Here is a 14,291-nt window from a genome sequence, read left to right as displayed (position 1 = left end):
GAGACAGGTTGATTGGTTGCTTCCCACACGCACCCCAACTGGGGGTGGGGATTGGACCTGCAGCCCAGGTACGTGTCCTTGACCAGGAATCGAACCTGAGACCCTCCGGGGTGCAGGCCAATGCTCTAACCACTGAGCATGCCTGCCAGGGCTGGAGGATTCTTACTGTATACTTTTGGTGTTATGAACTGATGTTTTCTAAGATAAAACACAACAAAATGAAATTTTCTAAAATATGGCAGTAATACTATTTTAATATAGCAACATTTCAATATATAAGTATTATACTATATAAGGATGAGTAAGCTATAAATAAATATACGCGTGTTAAAATAAGAGGAATGCACAAATAAAATAGTGATCCGGTTAAAGCTCCTGAAGGCAGCAGAATAAGTAGCGTTCTCTTTTTCCCCCCCGAAGTTTAATTCACATAAAGTTTAATCAGTCACGTTAATGAAAACATCAAATCCTTTGAGTTAGTGTATGGCAGCAGAAATTAAATTTTTGTTGCAAATAACACAGTACTTGGTGTCTCCATTATTGACAGACTTTGCTGCCGAAAGAGCAATCGCACTGAATCTCAGTCCATCAGGGTCACGTTCCACAAACTCCTTGCAAACTTCGATGGCCTCCTCTCATAACGTCTCATCGCCAGCCCCGCCGCGGCTCATTGGAAATGGCTTCCGTCCGTCCGGTCACCGGGAGGCCCACCGACGTGAGCGAAGGCAGTAAAAGGGAGCCTGCCTCCTCCTCTGTGTTCGGTGCCCCGGGCTGATCTTCATGGGCGCGGGTCTCAGGAGTGGCTCGAGTAGCACCTCGCTCTCCAGGCGCCCGGCCTGCTCTTCGGGGCTCATTGACACGGGTGCCGCCAGGGACTTTTTCAGGGCGGATCCAGGTTCAAAACGCGTCTTGTCTTCGTTGTTGGCAAGCGCATGGGTCAGTCCAGCGGCCCCACCGGCATTGCTGATGGTTTGCTTCATGAAACAGACTGAGGACTTAACATCTGGTCCCTGAGGTTTTATTTTTTTCCTCCTCTTCTGTTCTGGATACGTCATGCTTTTCTGCAAGAGCAGCGGTTCTCAACCTGTGGGTGGCGACCCCTTTGGCGGTCGAACGACCCTTTCACAGGGTCGCCTAAGACCATCCTGCAGATCAGACATTTACATGACGATTCATAACAGTAGTAACATGACAGTTATGAAGTAGCAACGAAAATAATTTTATGGTTGGGTCACAACATGAGGAGCTGTATTTAAAGGGCCAGAAGGTTGAGAACCACTGTGTAAGAGGGAAGGGAGGTAATACTGCACACACGGGTCTTGGTACCATGCTAAGGAGGTCAGGACCCATTCCATATACGTCAACAGGTCGTCGTGTAGGATGTAGACCTCATTGTTGGAGAAACTGGTTGGTGGCCTGAGGACTGGCCTCCAGCGGCAGCCAGCGGAGTCGCCCCCTGGCAGCTCCGCCAGGCCTCTGGCCAGCTCTAGTAGCACTCTCTCTTTGAATAAGACTTTCCAGGAGACAAACACGATTACAGTTCAACTTAACTCCCAGGTCCCCAAACCAAGGCAGCGAGGAGTCTGCGTCTCAGGGGAAACGCACCCAGACACCCCAGGGCAGGTCGCGGGGCAGCAGCAGGCTGGAGGCTGAGCCCGCAGTGCTGCCCCTGGGCCTGGCCGCGCGGTGCCCGGCAGGGGCGGCTGGGACAAGGACTTTCCATGGAGGTGTCGGGCGTGGGCTGCGCGGGTACCAATCTGACCTCTTCCCTCCCCCGTAAAATGAAGACATTGCCCAGTCAGCGTGGCTCAGGGGCTGAGCGTCGACCTGTGAACCAGGAGGCCACGGTTGATTCCCAGTCAAGGGCACAGGCCCGGGTTGCGGGCTCGATCCCCAGTGTGGGGCGTGCAAGGGGCAGCCGATCCATGACTCTCTCTCGTCACTGATGTCTCTCTCTCTCACCCTCTCCCTTCCTCTCTGAAAGTAATAAAAAAGTATTTTAAAAAAATTAAAAAGGCGCTCTGGGTCTGTCAGGAGTGGTAACAGCTCGAAGCCAGATGAGCAAGGAACTTCAGGACACCCTGAGGCATGTTGGGAGGGGAGCCGGGTGCCGTGAGAATCCATCAGGCTGTGCCTCCCTCGGGCTGTGCCTCCCTCGGGCTGTGCCTCCCGCAGGCTGTGTGAACGACCTGGACCAGGTGGTGGAGCGGGAGGCGCTGATCCGGCTGCTCCTGTGGGCGTGGGAGCTGACCCGCCCCGTCTGGGCCGGGCCTCGAACCACACGCCCCTCCGCTGGCCTCGCCCGCCCTGCTCCCCCCCCAACGTGCCTAACGGTGCCCGCTCGGCGTCTGTGTGCTGCGGGGACAGCGAGCCCATCTCACCGCACGCACGCCGCTTGCTAACGGGATTAGGGCTGAGGGGCCGCTCCGCGCAGCAGATGCTCCCCTGCCAGGGGCCTGCTGGGCAGTGCTCTGCCAGAGCGATGGCTAACGGACGCATTTGCAGGCCATCGCGGGGGGCGGGGGGCAGGGGGCAGGGGGACAGGGGGGTGGGGGGGTTTCATCAGTCCCACGCCCTGACACCCGCCCAGGGTGCTCAGCACAGAAGTCTGGCCGAACTCTCCCAACATACTCACCCCGCCTGTTCCCCCGCCCGCCCCCCGCCCCACTCCGAAGCTTTCCCCGGAGGAGAAACACCCGTCTCCCCATGAATCACCCGCTCACCCCCCATCCTCGCCTCATGGACCATCCTGATCCCCGTCACTTCCTGGGCACCTGCTGTGCCCACCTCGCGCGGGCGCTGTGTGAGTTACTTCACTTTCTTTCACAGCCTCCCTCTCCTGACCTGACAGACAGGACACTTTTCTTGTGTTTTTTTGTTTGTTTTTTAAATTGTGGTAAAACACACAGAACATAGCATTTACCATCTTTTTAAAAAAATATTTTTTCATTGATTTCAGAGAGGAAGGGAGAGGGAGGGAGAGAGAGAGAGAAACATCAGTGATGGGAGAGAATCATGGATCGGCTGCCTCCTGCGCGCCCCCACTGGGGCTCGAGCCCACAACCCGGGCCTGTGCCCTGACCGGGAATCGAGCCCTGACCCCTGGTTCATTTGATTCCAGGAGGCAGCCTATCAATAATTCTCTGTCATCATTGGTTTCTTTCTCTCCCTCCCTCTCTGAAACCAATAAAAATATGCTTAAAAAATAAAATGTGATATAAAATAAGCCAGACCAGCCTTCCAGCTGCCCCATGACCAGCTGCCCCGCCTGGTGTGGCCATGCCCTGTGTGCCGACCCAGGAGGCCCCCAAGGGGCCAGGCTGTCTGTCCCCCGACATCCGCCCCCACATCCCTGCTGCAGGCAACGGGTGCTCCCACCACGAAGTCGGACATCGATGCGGGCGTCCTGCCACCGGGACCTGTCTGTGGTTCCCCGTCTCCTGGGAGGAGGGCTCCCTGAGGATGAAACTCCCGCAGAGACCAGAGCTCCAGACCGGGGTGTGGGGGCGGGGAGGAGGCGTGGGCGGGGTTCAGAGCGCCAGGCCTGGCTCACAGGTCTGCACACAGAGTCAAACCAGCTGCCAGCCCCCAGGTGCTGTGGTTTGGGGAGCAGCTCAGGGGCCAGAGGATTTGCAACCCACCGGCCAGCAGGGGGCGCTGCGGGCTGAGGGACTGTGGCTGGAGGAGGCGAGAAGTGGACGCTGTGTCCTGTGGTCCTCAGAGGTGCCCTGATTGGGGGGGGAGGTCTGATTCGAGCTGGGACCCCAAATGAGTGGCTTCAGGGTCATCCGTGTCCCTGCTGCGCACACTCCGCTTGGAGCCCAACCCAGGACAGTCCTCCCTGCCGTCCGCCTGGGCTCCCCTCCCCCCGTCCTCCTGCCCACCCTGCCGTCCAGCCACCTTTCCGTCCCCAACCTGTGGAGGCTCCGCCACGGCTGTCCCCCCTCCGGGCTGTGGACCTCCGTGCCCCACCCCCGTTCCCACTGCCTTCCTTTACCTCCCAGAACCAGCGGGCCCATCGGGCCTCTCACGCAACCCACCCCCCGGCCCTCACCCTGAAACGTACCCCACTTGGCTTGATCTGTGGCCAAAGCTGTGGACTTGGGCCCCACCCTGGGGCGGGGGGCGGGGGGTCGGGAAAGGGAGAAAAGGCTGCAAAGACACTGGCACTGAACGTCCATCCCACCTCCGAGGGGACTGACAGCGTCACTGGGCGATGTACGCCTTCCACACACATCCCCTCCCACACACACCCCTTCCACACACACCCCTTCCACACACACCCCTGCCACACACACCCCCTCCACACACACCCCTTCCACACACACCCCCTGCCACACACACCCCCTCCACACACACCCCTTCCACACACACCCCCTGCCACACACACCCCCTCCACATACACCCCCTTCCACACACACCCCCTGCCATAGATGTGAGTGGGCGCGCCATCGTGCTGGGGTGCCAGGCTGGCACCGAAGAGTCGCCCCCTTTGCTTGCTTACCCGGCACTGGACACCTCTCCCAAAGGGGTGTCGTTTTCTCATCTTCCTTTTAAGCGGATGAGCCTATGACGTTGCCAAAGAGCCTGGACCGAGGCTGTGTGCACACCCATGGGGTCAGCGGGAACAGGGCTGGGAAGCCCCGCCCAGGCCTCCCGCTCCTGCAGCCTCTGCACCTCCCACTCCTGCAGCCTCTGCGCCTCCCGCACCTGCAGCCTCTGCACCTCCCACACCTGCAGCTTCTGCACCTCCCACACCTGCAGCCTCTGCACCTCCCGCACCTGCAGCCTCTGCACCTCCCACACCTGCAGCCTCTGCACCTCCCGCACCTGCAGCCTCTGCACCTCCCGCACCTGCAGCCTCTGCACCTCCCGCACCTGCAGCCTCTGCACCTCCCACACCTGCAGCCTCTGCACCTCCCGCTCCTGCAGCCTCTGCACCTCCCACACCTGCAGCCTCTGCACCTCCCGCACCTGCAGCCTCTGCACCTCCCGCTCCTGCAGCCTCTGCACCTCCCGCACCTGCAGCCTCTGCACCTCCCGCTCCTGCAGCCTCTGCACCTCCCGCACCTGCAGCCTCTGCACCTCCCGCTCCTGCAGCCTCTGCACCTCCCGCACCTGCAGCCTCTGCACCTCCCGCTCCTGCAGCCTCTGCACCTCCCGCTCCTGCAGCCTCTGCACCTCCCACACCTGCAGCCTCTGCACCTCCCGCACCTGCAGCCTCTGCACCTCCCGCTCCTGCAGCCTCTGCACCTCCCGCACCTGCAGCCTCTGCACCTCCCGCACCTGCAGCCTCTGCACCTCCCGCTCCTGCAGCCTCTGCACCTCCCGCACCTGCAGCCTCTGCACCTCCCGCTCCTGCAGCCTCTGCACCTCCCGCTCCTGCAGCCTCTGCACCTCCCGCACCTGCAGCCTCTGCACCTCCCGCACCTGCAGCCTCTGCACCTCCCGCTCCTGCAGCCTCTGCACCTCCCACACCTGCAGCCTCTGCACCTCCCGCACCTGCAGCCTCTGCACCTCCCGCTCCTGCAGCCTCTGCACCTCCCGCTCCTGCAGCCTCTGCACCTCCCGCACCTGCAGCCTCTGCACCTCCCACACCTGCAGCCTCTGCACCTCCCGCTCCTGCAGCCTCTGCACCTCCCGCACCTGCAGCCTCTGCACCTCCCACACCTGCAGCCTCTGCACCTCCCGCACCTGCAGCCTCTGCACCTCCCACACCTGCAGCCTCTGCACCTGCTGGAAAGACCACTCCGGGCCAAACGCCAAGAGCGTGTGTGCTCCGCGGGCTCCCAGGTAAGCTGTCTGCTAGTGTACCCGCTTAGTCGGCTTTAAAGACAGCACCCTGGGTGCTCGGACAGACACTGAGATGACCCAGGGCCGGAGCCCCATTGAGGCTAGCTTCCCGCGGCTGGCAGAGCCCCGTGTGCTCTTGGGGGGACTCAGAGACGCCTCAGGAAAGGGCACAGGAGTGCATTGCCAGTCCCGGCCCGGGATGCCCACGTCTGCCCATTGGCTGCAGTGGGAGCAGCCGGGCCCCCCCCATGGGCGTGAGTCTGTCCCACTGTCCCCCTCGGCAGAGGACGCGCCAGGCGTGACGTGTTTGAGAACTGGGCGGAGGTGTTTTTGTTTCTCTCTTCACGTGAGGGAGCCGGGCTTTGCGGGAAAGGTGAGCTAGCGAGTTGGTTCCATGAACGGCGCTCGCCGCTGCATTCAGTTCAGAGGTTGTAGTTGATAAAAGCGCCCCATGTTGCCGGCCGGCGTGGCTCAGGGGTTGAGCGTCGACCTATGAACCAGGAGTTCAGGGTTCGATTCCCAGTCTGGGCACAGGCCCGGGTTGCGAACTCGATCCCCAGTGTGGGGCGTGCAGGAGGCAGCCGGTCCATGATTCTCTCTCATCATGGATGCTTCTGTCTCTCTCTCCCTCCCCCTGCCTCTCTGAAATCAATAAAAATATATTTGAAACAAACAGAACAAAAATGAAACGCACAGGAGTCGGGGCAGGAGGCCTGAGCCGCGCTGCTTTCGGCCTGCCCCCCCGCCGTCTCCCCGTCCGTAGTGAAAGTCTCCCGGGCGGCACCCGGATGTCTCGGCCGTGGGCTGAGCGGGTCCTGTCCGGAGAACGGTGCTTCTCCCGGGAACCGGGCCCTCCCCGGGGCCGGGCGACGGGGCGCGAGTGCCCGTGTGAACCGTTTGCCCGGTGAGGCGGGCATGCAGGCGGCGCGGGCTGTGGGTGACTTGTTGGGCGAGTGTGAAGGAGCTGGCAGGCGCGGGCCTCCTCGCTGGCAGGGAGGAGAAAGGGCCGCTTGTCTCGGGAACATCGGGCAAAGCCGGGCGCAGGTGGGGCCCGGCAGCGAACCGTGCCGGAGGCCAGGCCTGCAGGTGCCGCCGCGGACGCGCTTCCTGGGCCGGGCGCGGGAGGAGGCGGCTGCCAAGCCCCCGACAGAGCCGCACTGTTGTTGGCGGGGGGGGGTGAGAAAGCTGTTTCGGGGCTGTGGACGGATCTGGGTGGCTGGCCACGGAGGACAAAACGTCCCTGTGCGATGCCGTTTACATAGGCCGATGTCACTCGGGCTCCGGGACCAGACCCCATTGTGCCGGTGTCCCCGGCAGCGTGATCGCACGGCCTCAGAGAGGGGCTTTATCTGGAGGGCACGCTGGTGCGCCCGGGATGGAGTCATCCCTTGTGCCACGGACAATGTTTCACTGTGGAGACGGAGCCAGATGGCTGGGCCCTGGCAGCCCCGGGCGGCGGGCGCAGAAACAGCAGCGATTGTCTGCTGCTCACGCGGCTCCGGCGCCCACCGCTCAGAGATGAGGCAGCGCGGGATGGCGAGGTCTCGCTGGACGGCTGCGTGAGACGGCATCCAGACGGACCGGGCCTCCCCGTGCAGCCGGCCTTCTTAAAGCGCCCGCACCGCCGCCTCCCCGCCCACCTGCTCTTACGGGAGCGAGGGCGCCGGTGTCGGTCCCTTTTGTAACCCACCGTGAACGTGACCCGGGACCCTCATGCAGGGAGGTGCCCGAGCCCCGACGCTGGGACCCCTCTGAGCCCGCACAGCACCACGCGGCCTCCCCGGGCACGGAGCGCGCCCCCGAAACGGTTTCGGGATTTGTCCTCGCCCCTCTGCCCGGGTGACTCCTGAGGCCTGCAGCGCGGGGGCCCCTCTCACGGGCTGAGCTGGCCTCGCACGAGCACGGAGCACACAGCGGGGCCCACGGGGTGGGGGACGGAGCCTCTCTCGCCCCGAGGCCTCCCTTTAAGCAGGTGGGGAGCCCTTCTCCGGCCAAGGGCCCTGAGGATATTTACCACATCACCCGCAGGCCGTACAGCACTGTCCACTGAGACACGAGCCTGCTCTCTGTGGTCAGACATTGAATGGACTCCCCCGAGTGCCGGGGCAGGGCCAGACCCCAGGATGTGGCGGCCTTGCAGGGCCCGGGGGCCGGCCGGCCCCCACCCCCGGCTTCCAGGGTCACTTTGTGAGCCTGAGGCGCGACGTGCGGCCTCTCCCGCTTTTCTGGCCGCGGCTCGTCTTTCCAAGCAGCGCGCTGTCCCCGAGCTCGGCCCAGCTGCGGCGGGGGCACCCCAATGTCAGCGCCTCCGCTTCCTGCCGCCGGCGCAGCCGGGCCAACCTTGACTGGCAAGGAGAAAGCGCTGACAGGTTTGGGCTGTGTCCAGACCTCCTCGGAGCGCTGTCAGCCAACTGCCTGACAGTCTATGCAAATGTATGCAAATGAAGGGGCCCTGGCCGAACACCTGCACGGAGTGACCATCCGCCCTCCCGCCCGCCCGGCCGGCCGCCCCGGAACTGGGCCTCCCGGGCGCTCGGTGGCTTTCTGTCAGCGGATTGTGCGTGTGTCAGCAGGACGCCGGGCGATGAAAACCCTCCTCTTTGTCCTGAGGAGCCACGGCCCACGCAGACCCGCGCACGCCAGGGCGGGGGGATGGCTCCCGGCCAGCCCTTGTGAGCCGCGCGGTCTCAGGCCCGCAGCCCGGCCTGGGTGGGGGGACGGAGCGGCGGTGGCGGGCAGCCGGGCCAAGGCCGCTCCCGAGCAGCTGGTCTTGGCGACTCTGAGCAATAGTACGTCCTGGATGTAAGACGCTGGAGCAAACCTGCCGGGCTGTCAGGAGTCAGGCGGGGGCCGCCTCGCGCAGGAACGCCGCACACACCGCCCCAGCCTGCGGGACGGCGGCCAGGCCTGGCTCCTGAGCCCACGGGCCTGGGCATAGCGGCCCCATCGGCGCGGGTCCCCGCTGGGCTCTGCGACCCCTTTCGGAGCCGTGGGGACCAGCCAGGGACCGGGACTGAGGAGCCGGATGGGGGCTGCGTGGTGTGAAGGTGGCCTTTCGGGAGGTGAGACAAGCGGCCTGAGCAGCGCAGCCCACAGCTGCAGGCCGGTGGGAACGCCGGCCGGGCCTTCGTGCGGGGCGGGGCGCACACCCAGGGTCCCGGGATCCGTACCCGCGGCCGCGGAGCTGGGGACCTGCTGCGCCTCCTGCGCCTGAGCCTTGGTCTCCGGGCAGCAGGCACTTCGGAGCACGTGTGCTCACACCCATCGCTCACACCCACTGCTCACACCCAGCGCTCAGCCCCCGCCTCCACTGACGGCTGGAAGGGCCCGAGCGCTGGGCGTTTTCTTGTGCATTTGGGCCGCCTGAATGGACACACCCTGCACAGAGGACCCGGGTCCTGGGCACAGGTCGCTGACCACCTGTGGCCTGGCCGGGGACTCGGCAGGCGCTGCTCCTAACGAACTGAGCCGGCGTGGACGGCGGGCCCAGGCGTCCACCCTCCGGGGCGGACCGTCCCCTGAAGCATCGTTTCGCCACTCGTGCAATCCCCCGACGACCCTGTCCCTGCGTGTGAGGAGGAGCGGGGACCCCAGTGGAGGCCCGGACGTGGGGCCCCTGGTCTCTCCGCTCCCCAAGGAGAAAGCACCGGCCTCCCAGGAGCTGCTGGAACGTTCTCCGAGGCTGAGGGTGTGCAGACATCCCCTGGCCGCCCTGAAAGGGCCCCGCGCATAGCTGAGGGCCCAGCAGGCTGACGGGAGCCAGGTGCGTGCCCGTGAGCATCTCACGTTGGCATCGGCACGGCCCCTGCCCAGGGCTGGTGGCACCAGGGGCTTGTCCAGATGCCAATGTCCTCGGAGGGAGGGAGCAGCAAGCTCAGCTCGGAAAGGCACATGAGGCGCCTGCTCAGAGCCGGGCACTGGGCACCTGCCCTACAGAGAAACCGAGGCACAAAGGCCCTCCCTCGGGTCACACAGTAGGTCCGAGAGCCCAGTCCCAGCTCCATCGGCGTGCCTGCCCCCGGGGCACACAGCACACGCAGTAAGGAGCACGCTGGGCGAGGCCAGAGACACAGCACCGGGCGCACACGGGGCAGAGATGAGGGGTGCAGTTAGAACACAGCAAGGCCCGGCTGCTGTGGCTCAGGGGTAGAGCGCTGACCTATGAACCAGGAGGTCAGGGTTCGATTCCCGGTCAGGGCACCTGCCAGGTTACAGGCTCGATCCCCACTGTGGGGCGTGCAGGAGGCAGCCGATCCATGACTCTCTCTCATCACTGATGTTTCTCTCTCTCTCTCTCTCTGCCTCTCCCATTCTCTCTGAAATCAATAAAAAAAATCAATAAATTGGAAGACAGGAAGCTTCTGGAGGGGATGGCACATGACGGGGGGCCTCTGCTCAGGCCCCAGTTTGTGGCTGTCATGCCATCATCTGGAGATTCAGCCGGAATGTCATCGGCGGGAGGTTGTGGAGGGATCCCCCGCCCCCCGCCCTCGGCCCCGACGCCTGGCGTACCCGTGACCAGACCCCACTGCCTTGCCCGAAAGCCAGGGCCAGGCAGTCCCCACGGCACCGGCTTTGTCTTCCAGGCTGGAAAGAGGGTCCATGGCACCCGCTGCCACTCAGGATGCACGGGCACCTCTCATTTCAATGAGCCGCTGTTTCCCTTTAAAAGCCCAGGACAGCCAGAAAGAGACGCCATGTCGCACAGGAGGCCGCTCACTCCCCGCCTGCTCCCTCTCCCTTTAAAGCAGCGGTTCTCAACCTGTGGGTCGCCAACCTGTGGGTCGCGACCCCTTTGGGGGTCAAACAACCCTTTCACAGGGGTCGCCTAAGGCCATCGGAAAACACATCTATAATTACATATTGTTTTTGCGATTCATCACTATGCTTTATGTTCAATTTGTCACAATGAAAATACATCCTGCAATCAGAGATTTACATGACGATTCATCGCAGTAGCAACATGACAGTGATGAAGTAGCAGCAAGAATAATTTTATGGTTGTGGGTCACCACAACGTGAGGAACTGTATTAAAGGGTCGCGGCATTAGGAAGGTTGAGAACCACTGCTTTAAAGGGAGCCATCAGAGCCAGGGGTGGCTGTGGGGCGGCTCTCGGCCGCTCAGGGCTGTGTGCGGGGCTGTGGTCACCGAGGCAGCAGTAACTTTGGAAAAATGACCCGTCTACACCCAAACAATCGCAGGGTCCCCTTTTCATGTCGGCACCGCCCACGGCTTTCTGCGTCCTCGGACTCCCCACGTCGCTGCTGCTGTTGGGCCAGCCCTCCGCTGAACGACTTAATTAAGCAGAAGAAAACGTGTCAGTTCCTGCCAACCTCACAGCACAGCACAGCGCAGGAGGGTGGAGGGGGAGGCGGGGGGGAGGAGGGGGGGGGACCAGCCCGCATTCCTGAGCGGGTCACCGGTGGCTGGGCTTTGCCGCCCGGGGACCGAGCGCAGGGGCCCTCAGAGGCATCACCACCGATGGCCGTGGGTCCCGCCCGCCCCACAGCTCCTCTCAGAACATCGCGTTTCTAATCCTCACCCCAGGACGGGCTGACTAATTTCAGAGAGAGGACGGGAGAGAGACATCTTGTACACGCCCCGCTGGGGACCAAGCCCGCCACCTGGGGCTGTGCCCTGACCCGGATGGACCCCGAAACCTCTGTGGTGCCCAGGACGACACTCCAACCAGTTGAGCCACCGGCCAGGGCTCAGAACCATGACTTGGTCTCAAGTTTACCGACGCCTCAGGCAACGTCACCGAAACTCAGCCGGTGACGCGGCCGGCTTAGTCCTCTAGGGGTGAGAGCTCCAGAACGTGGCCTGCGTGGCTCCGTGGGCACGAAGATCTGGGACGGGCCTGTATTTCCACCCCCCGCCCCCCAACAATCCAGGTCCCAAAGGGGGCTTTCCTTTCCGCCTGAAGGGTGAAGTTGTCTGGTGGGAACCCTTCGTCTCCCAGAGACCGCTGAGCTGTCCCCACTGTTCTTCCGGGGCCTGATGGGGACGCTGAGCCGAGCTGGGGGTCAAGCCTGAAACTTGGGTATGTGCTCTGACCAGGAATCGAACCCTGACCTCCTGGTTCATAGGTCAGCGCTCTACCCCTGAGCCACAGCAGCCGGGCCTTGCTGTGTTCTAACTGAACCCCTCATCTCTGCCCCGTGTGCGCCCCGGTACTGATGCCCAGCTCCACTCCCCCCCCACCGTCCCCTCCCCCTCCCCCTCCTCCTCCCCCTCCCCCTCCCCCTCCCCCCTGCCTCCCAAAGAGCCTGGCGTGAGCCTGGGCCTCCAGGTGTGCGAGGCAGCGCTCAGCGGCCTGTGCACCGCGGGCGGCACGGCCTGGCCCAGCTCACTGGGGTGCCGGGCGTGCACAGCACGCTGTAATCTTCCTTTACATTCCCAGCCGCCTTTTTCCTTCAGTCTTTGCAGCTATCGCCGGCTGATGTCCTCACAGGTGGCATTGGATGTGCTGCTCTCAGTGGGGAGGAGCTCCAGGCTTTGAAAGCTGTTTCTTGGGGTCCGGGAAGAGCACCTCCACGTCCCAGGTCCTGTCCATCCACCAGCAGGGGGCCACCTCCAGGCTGCAGTGTCCCCAGGAGTGTCCCCTGCCGCCTCTCACCACCTGCCGGGCCTGGGGAGTGACTGACAGCTGTCACCCGGCCTGGGGAGTGAGTGACAGCTGTCACCCTGCCTGGGGAGTGAGTGACAGCTGTCACCCTGCCTGGGGAGTGACTGACCGCTGTCACCCTGCCTGGGGAGTGACTGACAGCTGTCACCCTGCCTGGGGAGTGAGTGACAGCTGTCACCCTGCCTGGGGAGTGAGTGACCGCTGTCAACCTGCCTGGGGAGTGAGTGACCGCTGTCAACCTGCCTGGGGAGTGACTGACAGCTGTCACCCTGCCTGGGGAGTGACTGACAGCTGTCACCCTGCCTGGGGAGTGACTGACAGCTGTCACCCGGCCTGGGGAGTGAGTGACCGCTGTCACCCTGCCTGGGGAGTGAGTGACAGCTGTCACCCTGCCTGGGGAGTGACTGACAGCTGTCACCCTGCCTGGGGAGTGAGTGACCGCTGTCAACCTGCCTGGGGAGTGACTGACAGCTGTCACCCTGCCTGGGGAGTGAGTGACAGCTGTCACCCTGTCTGGGGAGTGACTGACAGCTGTCACCCTGCCTGGGGAGTGACTGACTGCTGTCACCCGGCCTGGGGAGTGAGTGACAGCTGTCACCCGGCCTGGGGAGTGAGTTCCCTGGGGGAGTCCCTACTCCCTGGGCTGCTCCCAGTGCGAACTGGACTGAGTGACTCCAAGAGTCACCATCATACTGTCTCTTCAGATCGTCTCGCTGCGTAGCATATTTTTAAAAAATATATTTTTATTGATCTCAGGGAGGAAGGGAGAGGGAGAGAGAAACATCAATGATGAGGCAGAATCATTGCTCGGCTGCCTCCTGCACGCCCCACACTGGGGATCGAGCCTGTAACTGAGGTATGTGCCCTTGACCAAAATCGAACCTGGGACCCTTCAGTCTATAGGCTGACGCTCTATCCACTGAGCCAAACCAGCTAGGGCTAGTGTATTTTTTTTTAAATCTCCAGGTCCATTAAGAAAGTAATTAAAAAAACATATATAAAATAATCATCATACCTAATACATAGTAATCATCATACATATAGAGATATTTGCCAGGGACTGTTATGAGCCCAGAAAGTTTAGATGTTCTCAGTTCATGGGCAGCGAGCAGAGGCCTTGGGAGTTTTAGAGACTAAATTTTCTCGTTCAAGTCCTGATCCTAGACACTGCCCGGGGACCCACTCACAACGGTGCCTCTACCCGTCTCATCCTCACGGGCTGGTGTCCCCGCCCCGAATGGGGCTCATCCCTGCGGAGGTAGAGGCCTGGGCCAGGGTGGCCGGGACCTGGGCCTGTGGGCGGAAGCCGCGTCCGTCCTGGAGCTGAGCGTGGGCCTGGAGGGCGAGTCCCTCCACTGAGGGCAGATGAGAAAGAAAGGCCGCTCCCTCCCTGAGAGTCTTCGGTTGTTTTGTTTTTGCTTCTTCTTCATTTTTTTGTTGTTGTTTCTGATGTCATCCTGATTATAACTACTCCGTTCTTATTGACTTTTACATTATCCCCCCCCACCCCCATAATTTGAAAGAATTAAAAATTATAGTATTTAGCCCAGTAGCCTGGCTGGCGTGGCTCAGTGGTTGAGCATCGACCTAGGAACCAGGAGGTCAGGGTTCGATTCCGGGTCAGGGCCCAGCCCCCGGGTTGTGGGCTCGATCCCCAGTGTGGGTCCTGCAGGAGGCAGCCGACCCATGATTCTCTCTCATCATGGATGTTTCTGTCTCTCTCTCTCCCTTTCTCTTCCTCCCTGAACTCAATAAAAATATATAAAAAAATAAAAATAACTATAATAAAAATCATAGCGTCTGTGAATACCTCTGAGCTCCTTCTTATGAACCGAGTGCAACCGGGGGCTAAACACAGCGAGGGTTCG

General features: G+C 62.1%; 1 pseudogene; it reads right to left on the bottom strand.

Annotated features, from left to right (window-relative positions):
• Window positions 1–420: 420 nt before the first annotated feature.
• LOC132229184 (ubiquitin carboxyl-terminal hydrolase isozyme L3-like) lies at window positions 421–1,365 on the bottom strand (annotated as a pseudogene).
• Between the last annotated feature and the right edge of the window lie 12,926 nt (window positions 1,366–14,291).

Source organism: Myotis daubentonii, chromosome 3 (genome assembly GCF_963259705.1).
Source record: "Myotis daubentonii chromosome 3, mMyoDau2.1, whole genome shotgun sequence".
In the NCBI taxonomy this organism is placed as follows: domain Eukaryota; kingdom Metazoa; phylum Chordata; class Mammalia; order Chiroptera; family Vespertilionidae; genus Myotis; species Myotis daubentonii.
The sequence above is the reverse complement of the archived record's forward strand: the minus strand, read 5'-3'. Positions and strand labels throughout refer to the sequence as shown.